The 13,253-nt window shown below is 43.0% G+C and overlaps 2 non-coding genes across 2 annotated transcripts; both read right to left on the reverse strand.

The window, feature by feature from the left end:
* Positions 1-1,480: 1,480 nt before the first annotated feature.
* trnar-ccu (transfer RNA arginine (anticodon CCU)) lies at positions 1,481-1,553 on the reverse strand. Its single transcript has one exon. It is a non-coding gene; the product is annotated as a tRNA-Arg (tRNA).
* A 1,036-nt stretch (positions 1,554-2,589) lies between these two features.
* Positions 2,590-2,662, reverse strand: trnar-ccu (transfer RNA arginine (anticodon CCU)). The gene has a single exon. It is a non-coding gene; the product is annotated as a tRNA-Arg (tRNA).
* Between the last annotated feature and the right edge of the window lie 10,591 nt (positions 2,663-13,253).

Below are 13,253 nucleotides of genomic sequence, written 5' to 3' on the forward strand. Positions count from 1 at the left end.
TAAAATCTAAAAAGAAACTTTTTAGCAGAGGATGGTTTCGATCCATCGACCTCTGGGTTATGGGCACAGCACGCTTCCGCTGCGCCACTCTGCTCTCAGCCACTTAAGAAAAGACTAGAACTCACAATCCATGGCTTAGGAGGCCAGTGTCTTAGGCCACTGGGGTACTGTGTAAACAGTATGACCAATATGAACTGTTGGAAGAGGTCAAAAAAATGTATAATGGAACTGAGACATGCCCATGAAACGACACATTTTTTTAATTTTTGTTTGCACTTAAAATCTAAAAATAAACTGTTTAGCAGAGGATGGTTTCGATCCATCGACCTCTGGGTTATGGGCCCAGCACGCTTCCGCTGCGCCACTCTGCTTCCACCCACCCCAGATGGGACTTGAAACCACAATCCCTGGCTTAGGAGGCCAGTGCCTTATCCATTAGGCCACTGGGGCACTGTTTACCTTCTGCAAACAGTACGAACTGATAGAAGCAGGAAAAAACAATAGCACTGAGAGAAAATGAAATTTAGCTTTCTCATTTCTGTTTGCGTTTCATTTTTAAAAACAAACTGTTTAGCAGAAGATGGTTTCGATCCATAGACCTCTGGGTTATGGGCACAGCACGCTTCCACTGCGCCACTCTGCTCTCAGCCATTTAAGAAAAGACTAGAACTCACAATCCATGGCTTAGGAGGCCAGTGTCTTAGGCCACTGGGGTACTGTGTAAACAGTATGACCAATATGAACTGTTGGAAGAGGTCAAAAAAATGTATAATGGAACTGAGACATGCCCATGAAACGACACATTTTTTAAATGTTTTGTTTGCACTTAAAATCTAAAAAGAAACTTTTTAGCAGAGGATGGTTTCGATCCATCGACCTCTTGGTTATGGGCCCAGCAAGCTTTCGCTGCGCCACTCTGCTCTCAGCCACTTAAGAAAAGACTAGAACTCACAATTCTTGGCTTAGGAGGCCAGTGTCTTAGGCCACTGGGGTACTGTGTAAACAGTATGACCAATACGAACTGTTGGAAGAGGTCAAAAAATGTATAATGGAACTGAGACATGCCCATGAAACGACACATTTTTAATTTTTTTGTTTGCACTTAAAATCTAAAAAGAAAACTTTTAGCAGAGGATGGTTTCGATCAATTGACCTCTGGGTTATGGGCTCAGCACGCTTCCGCTGCGCCACTCTGCTCTCAGCCACTTAAGAAAAGACTAGAACTCACAATCCATGGCTTAGGAGGCCAGTGTCTTAGGCCACTGGGGTACTGTGTAAACAGTATGACCAATATGAACTGTTGGAAGAGGTCAAAAAATGTATAATGGAAATGAGACATGCCCATGAAACAACACATTTTTTAAATGTTTTGTTTGCACTTAAAATCTAAAAATAAACTTTTTAGCAGAGGATGGTTTCGATCCATCGACCTCTGGGTTATGGGCCCAGCACGCTTCCGCTGCGCCACTCTGCTTGAACCCACCCCAGATGGGACTTGAACCCACAATCCCTGGCTTAGGAGGCCAGTGCCTTATCCATTAGGCCACTGGGGCACTGTTTACCTTCTGCAAACAGTACGAACTGATAGAAGCAGGAAAAACAATGTGTACTGGATAGCACTGAGAGACGCAAATGAAATTTAGCTTTCTCATTTCTGTTTGCGTTTCATTTTTAAAAACAAACTGTTTAGCAGAGGATGGTTTCGATCCATTGACCTCTGGGCTCAGCACGCTTCCACTGCGCCACTCTGCTCTCAGCCACTTAAGAAAAGACTAGAACTCACAATCCATGGCTTAGGAGGCCAGTGTCTGAGGCCACTGGGGTACTGTGTAAACAGTATGACCAATACGAACTGTTGGAAGAGGTCAAAAAAATGTATAATGGAACTGAGACATGCCCATGAAACGACACATTTTTTAATTTTTTTGTTTGCACTTAAAATCTAAAAAGAAACTTTTTAGCAGAGGATGGTTTCGATCCATCGACCTCTGGGTTATGGGCCCAGCACGCTTCCGCTGAGCCACTCTGCTCTCAGCCACTTAAGAAAAGACTAGAACTCACAATCCATGGCTTAGGAGGCCAGTGTCTTAGGCCACTGGGGTACTGTGTAAACAGTATGACCAATATGAACTGTTGGAAGAGGTCAAAAAAATGTATAATGGAAATGAGACATGCCCATGAAACAACACATTTTTTAAATTTTTTGTTTGCACTTAAAATCTAAAAACAAACTGTTTAGCAGAAGATGGTTTCGATCCATCAACCTCTGGGTTATGGGCTCAGCACGCTTCCGCTGCGCCACTCTGCTCTCAGCCACTTAAGAAAAGACTAGAACTCACAATCCATGGCTTAGGAGGCCAGTGTCTTAGGCCACTGGGGTACTGTGTAAACAGTATGACCAATATGAACTGTTGGAAGAGGTCAAAAAATGTATAATGGAACTGAGACATGCCCATGAAACGACACATTTAAAAAATTTTTTTTTGCACTTAAAATCTAAAAATAAACTTTTAGCAGAGGATGGTTTCGATCCATTGACCTCTGGGTTATGGGCCAAGCACGCTTCCGCTGCGCCACTCTGCTTGAACCCACCCCAGATGGGACTTGAACCCACAATCCCTGGCTTAGGAGGCCAGTGCCTTATCCATTAGGCCACTGGGGCACTGTTTACCTTCTGCAAACAGTACGAACTGATAGAGGCAGGAAAAACAATGTGTACTGGATGGCACTGAGAGACGCAAATGAAATTTAGCTTTCTAATTTCTGTTTGCATTTCATTTTTAAAAACAAACTGTTTAGCAGAGGATGGTTTCGATCCATTGACCTCTGGGTTATGGGTTCAGCACGGTTCCACTGCGCCACTCTGCTCTCAGCCACTTAAGAAAAGACTAGAACTCACAATCCATGGCTTAGGAGGCCAGTGTCTGAGGCCACTGGGGTACTGTGTAAACAGTATGACCAATACGAACTGTTGGAAGAGGTCAAAAAAATGTATAATGGAACTGAGACATGCCCATGAAACGAAACATGTTTTAATTTTTTTGTTTGCACTTAAAATCTAAAAAGAAACTTTTTAGCAGAGGATGGTTTCGATCCATCGACCTCTGGGTTATGGGCCCAGCACGCTTCCGCTGAGCCACTCTGCTCTCAGCCACTGAAGAAAAGACTAGAACTCACAATCCATGGCTTAGGAGGCCAGTGTCTTAGGCCACTGGGGTACTGTGTAAACAGTATGACCAATATGAACTGTTGGAAGAGGTCAAAAAAATGTATAATGGAAATGAGACATGCCCATGAAACAACACATTTTTTAAATTTTTTGTTTGCACTTAAAATCAAAAAACAAACTGTTTAGCAGAAGATGGTTTCGCTCCATCAACCTCTGGGTTATGGGCTCAGCACGCTTCCGCTGCGCCACTCTGCTCTCAGCCACTTAAGAAAAGACTAGAAACTCACAATCCATGGCTTAGGAGGCCAGTGTCTTAGGCCACTGGGGTACTGTGTAAACAGTATGACCAATATGAACTGTTGGAAGAGGTCAAAAAAATGTATAATGGAAATGAGACATGCCCATGAAACAACACATTTTTTAAATGTTTTGTTTGCACTTAAAATCTAAAAATAAACTTTTTAGCAGAGGATGGTTTCGATCCATCGACCTCTGGGTTATGGGCCCAGCACACTTCCGCTGAGCCACTCTGCTCTCAGCCACTTAAGAAAAGACTAGAACTCACAATCCATGGCTTAGGAGGCCACTGGGGTACTGTGTAAACAGTATGACCAATACGAACTGTTGGAAGAGGTCAAAAAAATGTATAATGGAACTGAGACATGCCCATGAAACGACACATTTAAAAAAAAAAATTTTGCACATAAAATCTAAAAAGAAACTTTTTAGCAGAGGATGGTTTCGATCTATCGACCTCTGGGTTATGGGCCCAGCACGCTTCCGCTGTGCCACTCTGCTTCCACCCACCCCAGATGGGACTTGAAACCACAATCCCTGGCTTAGGAGGCCAGTGCCTTATCCATTAAGCCACTGGGGCACTGTTTACCTTCTGCAAACAGTACGAACTGATAGAAGCAGGAAAAACAATAGCACTGAGAGACGCAAATGAAATTTAGCTTTCTCATTTCTGTTTGCGTTTCATTTTTAAAAACAAACTGTTTAGCAGAAGATGGTTTCGATCCATAGACCTCTGGGTTATGGGCCCAGCACGCTTCCGCTGCGCCACTCTGCTCTCAGCCACTTAAGAAAAGACTAGAACTCACAATCCATGGCTTAGGAGGCCAGTGTCTTAGGCCACTGGGGTACTGTGTAAACAGTATGACCAATACGAACTGTTGGAAGAGGTCAAAAAAATGTATAATGGAACTGAGACATGCCCATGAAACGACAAATTTTTTTAATTTTTTGTTTGCACTTAAAATCTAAAAAGAAACTTTTTAGCAGAGGATGGTTTCGATCCATCGACCTCTGGGTTATGGGCCCAGCACGCTTCCGCTGCGCCACTCTGCTCTCAGCCACTTAAGAAAAGACTAGAACTCACAATCCATGGCTTAGGAGGCCAGTGTCTTAGGCCACTGGGGTACTGTGTAAACAGTATGACCAATACGAACTGTTGGAAGAGGTCAAAAAAATGTATAATGGAACTGAGACATGCCCATGAAACGACACATTTTTTAATTTTTTTGTTTGCACTTAAAATCTAAAAAGAAACTTTTTAGCAGAGGATGGTTTCGGTCCATCGACCTCTGGGTTATGGGTACAGCACGCTTCCGCTGCGCCACTCTGCTCTCAGCCACTTAAGAAAAGACTAGAACTCACAATCCATGGCTTAGGAGGCCAGTGTCTTAGGCCACTGGGGTACTGTGTAAACAGTATGACCAATACGAACTGTTGGAAGAGGTCAAAAAAATGTATAATGGAACTGAGACATGCCCATGAAACGACACGTTTTTACATTTTTTTATTTGCACTTAAAATCTAAAAAGAAACTTTTTAGCAGAGGATGGTTTCGATCCATCGACCTCTGGGTTTTGGGCACAGCACGCTTCCGCTGAGCCACTCTGCTCTCAGCCACTTAAGAAAAGACTAGAACTCACAATCCATGGCTTAGGAGGCCACTGGGGTACTGTGTAAACAGTATGACCAATACGAACTGTTGGAAGAGGTCAAAAAAATGTATAATGGAACTGAGACATGCCCATGAAACGACACATTTTTTAATTTTTTTGTTTGCACTTAAAATCTAAAAATAAACTTTTTAGCAGAGGATGGTTTCGGTCCATCGACCTCTGGGTTATGGGCACAGCACGCTTCCGCTGCGCCACTCTGCTCTCAGCCACTTAAGAAAAGACTAGAACTCACAATCCATGGCTTAGGAGGCCAGTGTCTTAGGCCACTGGGGTACTGTGTAAACAGTATGACCAATACGAACGGTTGGAAGAGGTCAAAAAAATTTATAATGGAACTGAGACATGCCCATGAAACGACACATTTTTAATTTTTTTTGTTTGCACTTAAAATCTAAAAAGAAACTTTTTAGCAGAGGATGGTTTCGGTCCATCGACCTCTGGGTTATGGGCACAGCACGCTTCCGCTGCGCCACTCTGCTCTCAGCCACTTAAGAAAAGACTAGAACTCACAATCCATGGCTTAGGAGGCCAGTGTCTTAGGCCACTGGGGTACTGTGTAAACAGTATGACCAATATGAACTGTTGGAAGAGGTCAAAAAAATGTATAATGGAACTGAGACATGCCCATGAAACGACACATTTTTTTAATTTTTTGTTTGCACTTAAAATCTAAAAATAAACTGTTTAGCAGAGGATGGTTTCGATCCATCGACCTCTGGGTTATGGGCCCAGCACGCTTCCGCTGCGCCACTCTGCTTCCACCCACCCCAGATGGGACTTGAAACCACAATCCCTGGCTTAGGAGGCCAGTGCCTTATCCATTAGGCCACTGGGGCACTGTTTACCTTCTGCAAACAGTACGAACTGATAGAAGCAGGAAAAACAATAGCACTGAGAGACGCAAATGAAATTTAGCTTTCTCATTTCTGTTTGCGTTTCATTTTTAAAAACAAACTGTTTAGCAGAAGATGGTTTCGATCCATAGACCTCTGGGTTATGGGCACAGCACGCTTCCACTGCGCCACTCTGCTCTCAGCCATTTAAGAAAAGACTAGAACTCACAATCCATGGCTTAGGAGGCCAGTGTCTGAGGCCACTGGGGTACTGTGTAAACAGTATGACCAATACGAACTGTTGGAAGAGGTCAAAAAATGTATAATGGAAATGAGACATGCACATGAAACGAAACATTTTTTAATTTTTTTGTTTGCACTTAAAATCTAAAAAGAAACTGTTTAGCAGAGGATGGTTTCGATCCATCGACCTCTAGGTTATGGGCCCAGCACGCTTCCGCTGAGCCACTCTGCTCTCAGCCACTTAAGAAAAGACTAGAACTCACAATCCATGGCTTAGGAGGCCAGTGTCTTAGGCCACTGGGGTACTGTGTAAACAGTATGACCAATACGAACTGTTGGAAGAGGTCAAAAAATGTATAATGGAACTGAGACATGCCCATGAAACGACACATTTAAAAAAAAAAATGTTGCACTTAAAATCTAAAAAGAAACTTTTTAGCAGAGGATGGTTTCGATCCATTGACCTCTGGGTTATGGGCCCAGCACGCTTCCGCTGAGCCACTCTGCTCTCAGCCACTTAAGAAAAGACTAGAACTCACAATCCATGACTTAGGAGGCCAGTGTCTTAGGCCACTGGGGTACTGTGTAAACAGTATGACCAATACGAACTGTTGGAAGAGGTCAAAAAAATGTATAATGGAACTGAGACATGCCCATGAAACGACAAATTTTTTAAATTTTTTGTTTGCACTTAAAATCTAAAAAGAAACTTTTTAGCAGAGGATGGTTTCGATCCATCGACCTCTGGGTTATGGGCCCAGCACGCTTCCGCTGCGCCACTCTGCTCTCAGCCACTTAAGAAAAGACTAGAACTCACAATTCTTGGCTTAGGAGGCCAGTGTCTTAGGCCACTGGGGTACTTTGTAAACAGTATGACAAATACGAACTGTTGGAAGAAGTAAAAAAAAATGTATAATGGAACTGAGACATGCCCATGAAACGACACATTTTTTTATTTTTTTGTTTGCACTTAAAATCTAAAAAGAAACTTTTTAGCAGAGGATGGTTTCGGTCCATCGACCTCTGGGTTATGGGCACAGCACGCTTCCGCTGCGCCACTCTGCTCTCAGCCACTTAAGAAAAGACTAGAACTCACAATCCATGGCTTAGGAGGCCAGTGTCTTAGGCCACTGGGGTACTGTGTAAACAGTATGACCAATACGAACTGTTGGAAGAGGTCAAAAAATGTATAATGGAACTGAGACATGCCCATGAAACGACACGTTTTTACATTTTTTTATTTGCACTTAAAATCTAAAAAGAAACTTTTTAGCAGAGGATGGTTTCGATCCATCGACCTCTGGGTTATGGGCACAGCACGCTTCCGCTGAGCCACTCTGCTCTCAGCCACTTAAGAAAAGACTAGAACTCACAATCCATGGCTTAGGAGGCCACTGGGGTACTGTGTAAACAGTATGACCAATACGAACTGTTGGAAGAGGTCAAAAAAATGTATAATGGAACTGAGACATGCCCATGAAACGACACATTTTTTTATTTTTTTGTTTGCACTTAAAATCTAAAAATAAACTTTTTAGCAGAGGATGGTTTCGGTCCATCGACCTCTGGGTTATGGGCACAGCACGCTTCCGCTGCGCCACTCTGCTCTCAGCCACTTAAGAAAAGACTAGAACTCACAATCCATGGCTTAGGAGGCCAGTGTCTTAGGCCACTGGGGTACTGTGTAAACAGTATGACCAATACGAACGGTTGGAAGAGGTCAAAAAAATGTATAATGGAACTGAGACATGCCCATGAAACGACACATTTTTAAATTTTTTTGTTTGCACTTAAAATCTAAAAAGAAACTTTTTAGCAGAGGATGGTTTCGGTCCATCGACCTCTGGGTTATGGGCACAGCACGCTTCCGCTGCGCCACTCTGCTCTCAGCCACTTAAGAAAAGACTAGAACTCACAATCCATGGCTTAGGAGGCCAGTGTCTTAGGCCACTGGGGTACTGTGTAAACAGTATGACCAATACGAACTGTTGGAAGAGGTCAAGAAAATGTATAATGGAACTGAGACACGCCCACGAAACGACACATTTTTTATTTTTTTTGTTTGCACTTAAAATCTAAAAAGAAACTTTTTAGCAGAGGATGGTTTCGATCCATCGACCTCTGGGTTATGGGCCCAGCACACTTCCGCTGCGCCACACTGCTCTCAGCCACTTAAAAAAAGACTAGAACTCACAATCCATCGCTTAGGTGGCCAGTGTCTTAGGCCACTGGGGTACTGTGTAAACAGTATGACCAATACGAACTGTTGGAAGAGGTCAAAAAAATGTATAATGGAACTGAGACATGCCCATGAAACGACACGTTTTTACATTTTTTTATTTGCACTTAAAATCTAAAAAGAAACTTTTTAGCAGAGGATGGTTTCGATCCATCGACCTCTGGGTTATGGGCACAGCACGCTTCCGCTGAGCCACTCTGCTCTCAGCCACTTAAGAAAAGACTAGAACTCACAATCCATGGCTTAGGAGGCCACTGGGGTACTGTGTAAACAGTATGACCAATACGAACTGTTGGAAGAGGTCAAAAAAATGTATAATGGAACTGAGACATGCCCATGAAACGACACATTTTTTAATTTTTTGTTTGCACTTAAAATCTAAAAATAAACTTTTTAGCAGAGGATGGTTTCGGTCCATCGACCTCTGGGTTATGGGCACAGCACGCTTCCGCTGCGCCACTCTGCTCTCAGCCACTTAAGAAAAGACTAGAACTCACAATCCATGGCTTAGGAGGCCAGTGTCTTAGGCCACTGGGGTACTGTGTAAACAGTATGACCAATACGAACGGTTGGAAGAGGTCAAAAAAATGTATAATGGAACTGAGACATGCCCATGAAACGACACATTTTTAAATTTTTTTGTTTGCACTTAAAATCTAAAAAGAAACTTTTTAGCAGAGGATGGTTTCGGTCCATCGACCTCTGGGTTATGGGCACAGCACGCTTCCGCTGCGCCACTCTGCTCTCAGCCACTTAAGAAAAGACTAGAACTCACAATCCATGGCTTAGGAGGCCAGTGTCTTAGGCCACTGGGGTACTGTGTAAACAGTATGACCAATATGAACTGTTGGAAGAGGTCAAAAAAATGTATAATGGAACTGAGACATGCCCATGAAACGACACATTTTTTTAATTTTTTGTTTGCACTTAAAATCTAAAAATAAACTGTTTAGCAGAGGATGGTTTAGATCCATCGACCTCTGGGCCCAGCACGCTTCCGCTGCGCCACTCTGCTTCCACCCACCCCAGATGGGACTTGAACCCACAATCCCTGCTTAGAAGGCCAGTGCCTTATCCATTAGGCCACTGGGGCACTGTTTACCTTCTGCAAACAGTACGAACTGATAGAAGCAGGAAAAACAATAGCACTGAGAGACGCAAATGAAATTTAGCTTTCTCATTTCTGTTTGCGTTTCATTTTTAAAAACAAACTGTTTAGCAGAAGATGGTTTCGATCCATAGACCTCTGGGTTATGGGCCCAGCACGCTTCCACTGCGCCACTCTGCTCTCAGCCATTTAAGAAAAGACTAGAACTCACAATCCATGGCTTAGGAGGCCAGTGTCTGAGGCCACTGGGGTACTGTGTAAACAGTATGACCAATACGAACTGTTGGAAGAGGTCAAAAAAATGTATAATGGAAATGAGACATGCACATGAAACGAAACATTTTTTAATTTTTTTGTTTGCACTTAAAATCTAAAAAGAAACTGTTTAGCAGAGGATGGTTTCGATCCATCGACCTCTAGGTTATGGGCCCAGCACGCTTCCGCTGAGCCACTCTGCTCTCAGCCACTTAAGAAAAGACTAGAACTCACAATCCATGGCTTAGGAGGCCAGTGTCTTAGGCCACTGGGGTACTGTGTAAACAGTATGACCAATACGAACTGTTGGAAGAGGTCAAAAAAATGTATAATGGAACTGAGACATGCTCATGAAACGACACATTTAAAAAATTTTTTTTTTGCACTTAAAATCTAAAAAGAAACTTTTAGCAGAGGATGGTTTCGATCCATTGACCTCTGGGTTATGGGCCCAGCACGCTTCCGCTGAGCCACTCTGCTCTCAGCCACTTAAGAAAAGACTAGAACTCACAATCCATGACTTAGGAGGCCAGTGTCTTAGGCCACTGGGGTACTGTGTAAACAGTATGACCAATACGAACTGTTGGAAGAGGTCAAAAAATGTATAATGGAACTGAGACATGCCCATGAAACGACAAATTTAATTTTTTGTTTGCACTTAAAATCTAAAAAGAAACTTTTTAGCAGAGGATGGTTTCGATCCATCGACCTCTGGGTTATGGGCCCAGCACGCTTCCGCTGCGCCACTCTGCTCTCAGCCACTTAAGAAAAGACTAGAACTCACAATCCATGGCTTAGGAGGCCAGTGTCTTAGGCCACTGGGGTACTGTGTAAACAGTATGACCAATACGAACTGTTGGAAGAGGTCAAAAAAATGTATAATGGAACTGAGACATGCCCATGAAACGACACATTTTTTAATTTTTTTGTTTGCACTTAAAATCTAAAAAGAAACTTTTTAGCAGAGGATGGTTTCGGTCCATCGACCTCTGGGTTATGGGCACAGCACGCTTCCGCTGCGCCACTCTGCTCTCAGCCACTTAAGAAAAGACTAGAACTCACAATCCATGGCTTAGGAGGCCAGTGTCTTAGGCCACTGGGGTACTGTGTAAACAGTATGACCAATACGAACTGTTGGAAGAGGTCAAAAAAATGTATAATGGAACTGAGACATGCCCATGAAACGACACGTTTTTACATTTTTTTATTTGCACTTAAAATCTAAAAAGAAACTTTTTAGCAGAGGATGGTTTCGATCCATCGACCTCTGGGTTATGGGCACAGCACGCTTCCGCTGAGCCACTCTGCTCTCAGCCACTTAAGAAAAGACTAGAACTCACAATCCATGGCTTAGGAGGCCACTGGGGTACTGTGTAAACAGTATGACCAATACGAACTGTTGGAAGAGGTCAAAAAAATGTATAATGGAACTGAGACATGCCCATGAAACGACACATTTTTAATTTTTTTGTTTGCACTTAAAATCTAAAAATAAACTTTTTAGCAGAGGATGGTTTCGGTCCATCGACCTCTGGGTTATGGGCACAGCACGCTTCCGCTGCGCCACTCTGCTCTCAGCCACTTAAGAAAAGACTAGAACTCACAATCCATGGCTTAGGAGGCCAGTGTCTTAGGCCACTGGGGTACTGTGTAAACAGTATGACCAATACGAACTGTTGGAAGAGGTCAAAAAATGTATAATGGAACTGAGACATGCCCATGAAACGACACATTTTTAAAAATTTTTTGTTTGCACTTAAAATCTAAAAAGAAACTTTTTAGCAGAGGATGGTTTCGGTCCATCGACCTCTGGGTTATGGGCACAGCACGCTTCCGCTGCGCCACTCTGCTCTCAGCCACTTAAGAAAAGACTAGAACTCACAATCCATGGCTTAGGAGGCCAGTGTCTTAGGCCACTGGGGTACTGTGTAAACAGTATGACCAATACGAACTGTTGGAAGAGGTCAAGAAAATGTATAATGGAACTGAGACACGCCCACGAAACGACACATTTTTTATTTTTTTTGTTTGCACTTAAAATCTAAAAAGAAACTTTTTAGCAGAGGATGGTTTCGATCCATCGACCTCTGGGTTATGGGCCTAGCACACTTCCACTGCGCCACACTGCTCTCAGCCACTTAAGAAAAGACTAGAACTCACAATCCATCGCTTAGGTGGCCAGTGTCTTAGGCCACTGGGGTACTGTGTAAACAGTATGACCAATACGAACTGTTGGAAGAGGTCAAAAAAATGTATAATGGAACTGAGACATGCCCATGAAACGACACGTTTTTACATTTTTTTGTTTGCACTTAAAATCTAAAAAGAAACTTTTTAGCAGAGGACGGTTTCGATCCATAGACCTCTGGGTTATGGGCCCAGCACGCTTCCGCTGAGCCACTCTGCTCTAAGCCACTTAAGAAAAGACTAGAACTCACAATCCATGGCTTAGGAGGCCACTGGGGTACTGTGTAAACAGTATGACCAATACGAACTGTTGGAAGAGGTCAAAAAAATGTATAATGGAACTGAGACATGCCCATGAAACGACACATTTTTTTAAAAAAAATTTTGCACTTAAAATCTAAAAGAAACTTTTTAGCAGAGGATGGTTTCGATCCATCGACCTCTGGGTTATGGGCCCAGCACGCTTCCGCTGCGCCACTCTGCTCTCAGCCACTTAAGAAAAGACTAGAACTCACAATCCATGGCTTAGGAGGCCAGTGTCTTAGGCCACTGGGGTACTGTGTAAACAGTATGACCAATACGAACTGTTGGAAGAGGTCAAAAAATGTATAATGGAACTGAGACATGCCCATGAAACGACACATTTTTAATTTTTTTGTTTGCACTTAAAATCTAAAAAGAAACTTTTTAGCAGAGGATGGTTTCGGTCCATCGACCTCTGGGTTATGGGCACAGCACGCTTCCGCTGCGCCACTCTGCTCTCAGCCACTTAAGAAAAGACTAGAACTCACAATCCATGGCTTAGGAGGCCAGTGTCTTAGGCCACTGGGGTACTGTGTAAACAGTATGACCAATACGAACTGTTGGAAGAGGTCAAGAAAATGTATAATGGAACTGAGACACGCCCACGAAACGACACATTTTTTATTTTTTTTGTTTGCACTTAAAATCTAAAAATAAACTTTTTAGCAGAGGATGGTTTCGATCCATCGACCTCTGGGTTATGGGCCCAGCACGCTTCCGCTGAGCCACTCTGCTCTCAGCCACTTAAGAAAAGACTAGAACTCACAATCCATGGCTTAGGAGGCCACTGGGGTACTGTGTAAACAGTATGACCAATACGAACTGTTGGAAGAGGTCAAAAAAATGTATAATGGAACTGAGACATGCCCATGAAACGACACATTTTTTAAATTTTTTTTTTGCACTTAAAATCTAAAAAGAAACTTTTTAGCAGAGGATGGTTTCG

This window comes from Oncorhynchus keta, unplaced genomic scaffold (genome assembly GCF_023373465.1).
Source record: "Oncorhynchus keta strain PuntledgeMale-10-30-2019 unplaced genomic scaffold, Oket_V2 Un_contig_550_pilon_pilon, whole genome shotgun sequence".
In the NCBI taxonomy this organism is placed as follows: Eukaryota; Metazoa; Chordata; class Actinopteri; order Salmoniformes; family Salmonidae; genus Oncorhynchus; species Oncorhynchus keta.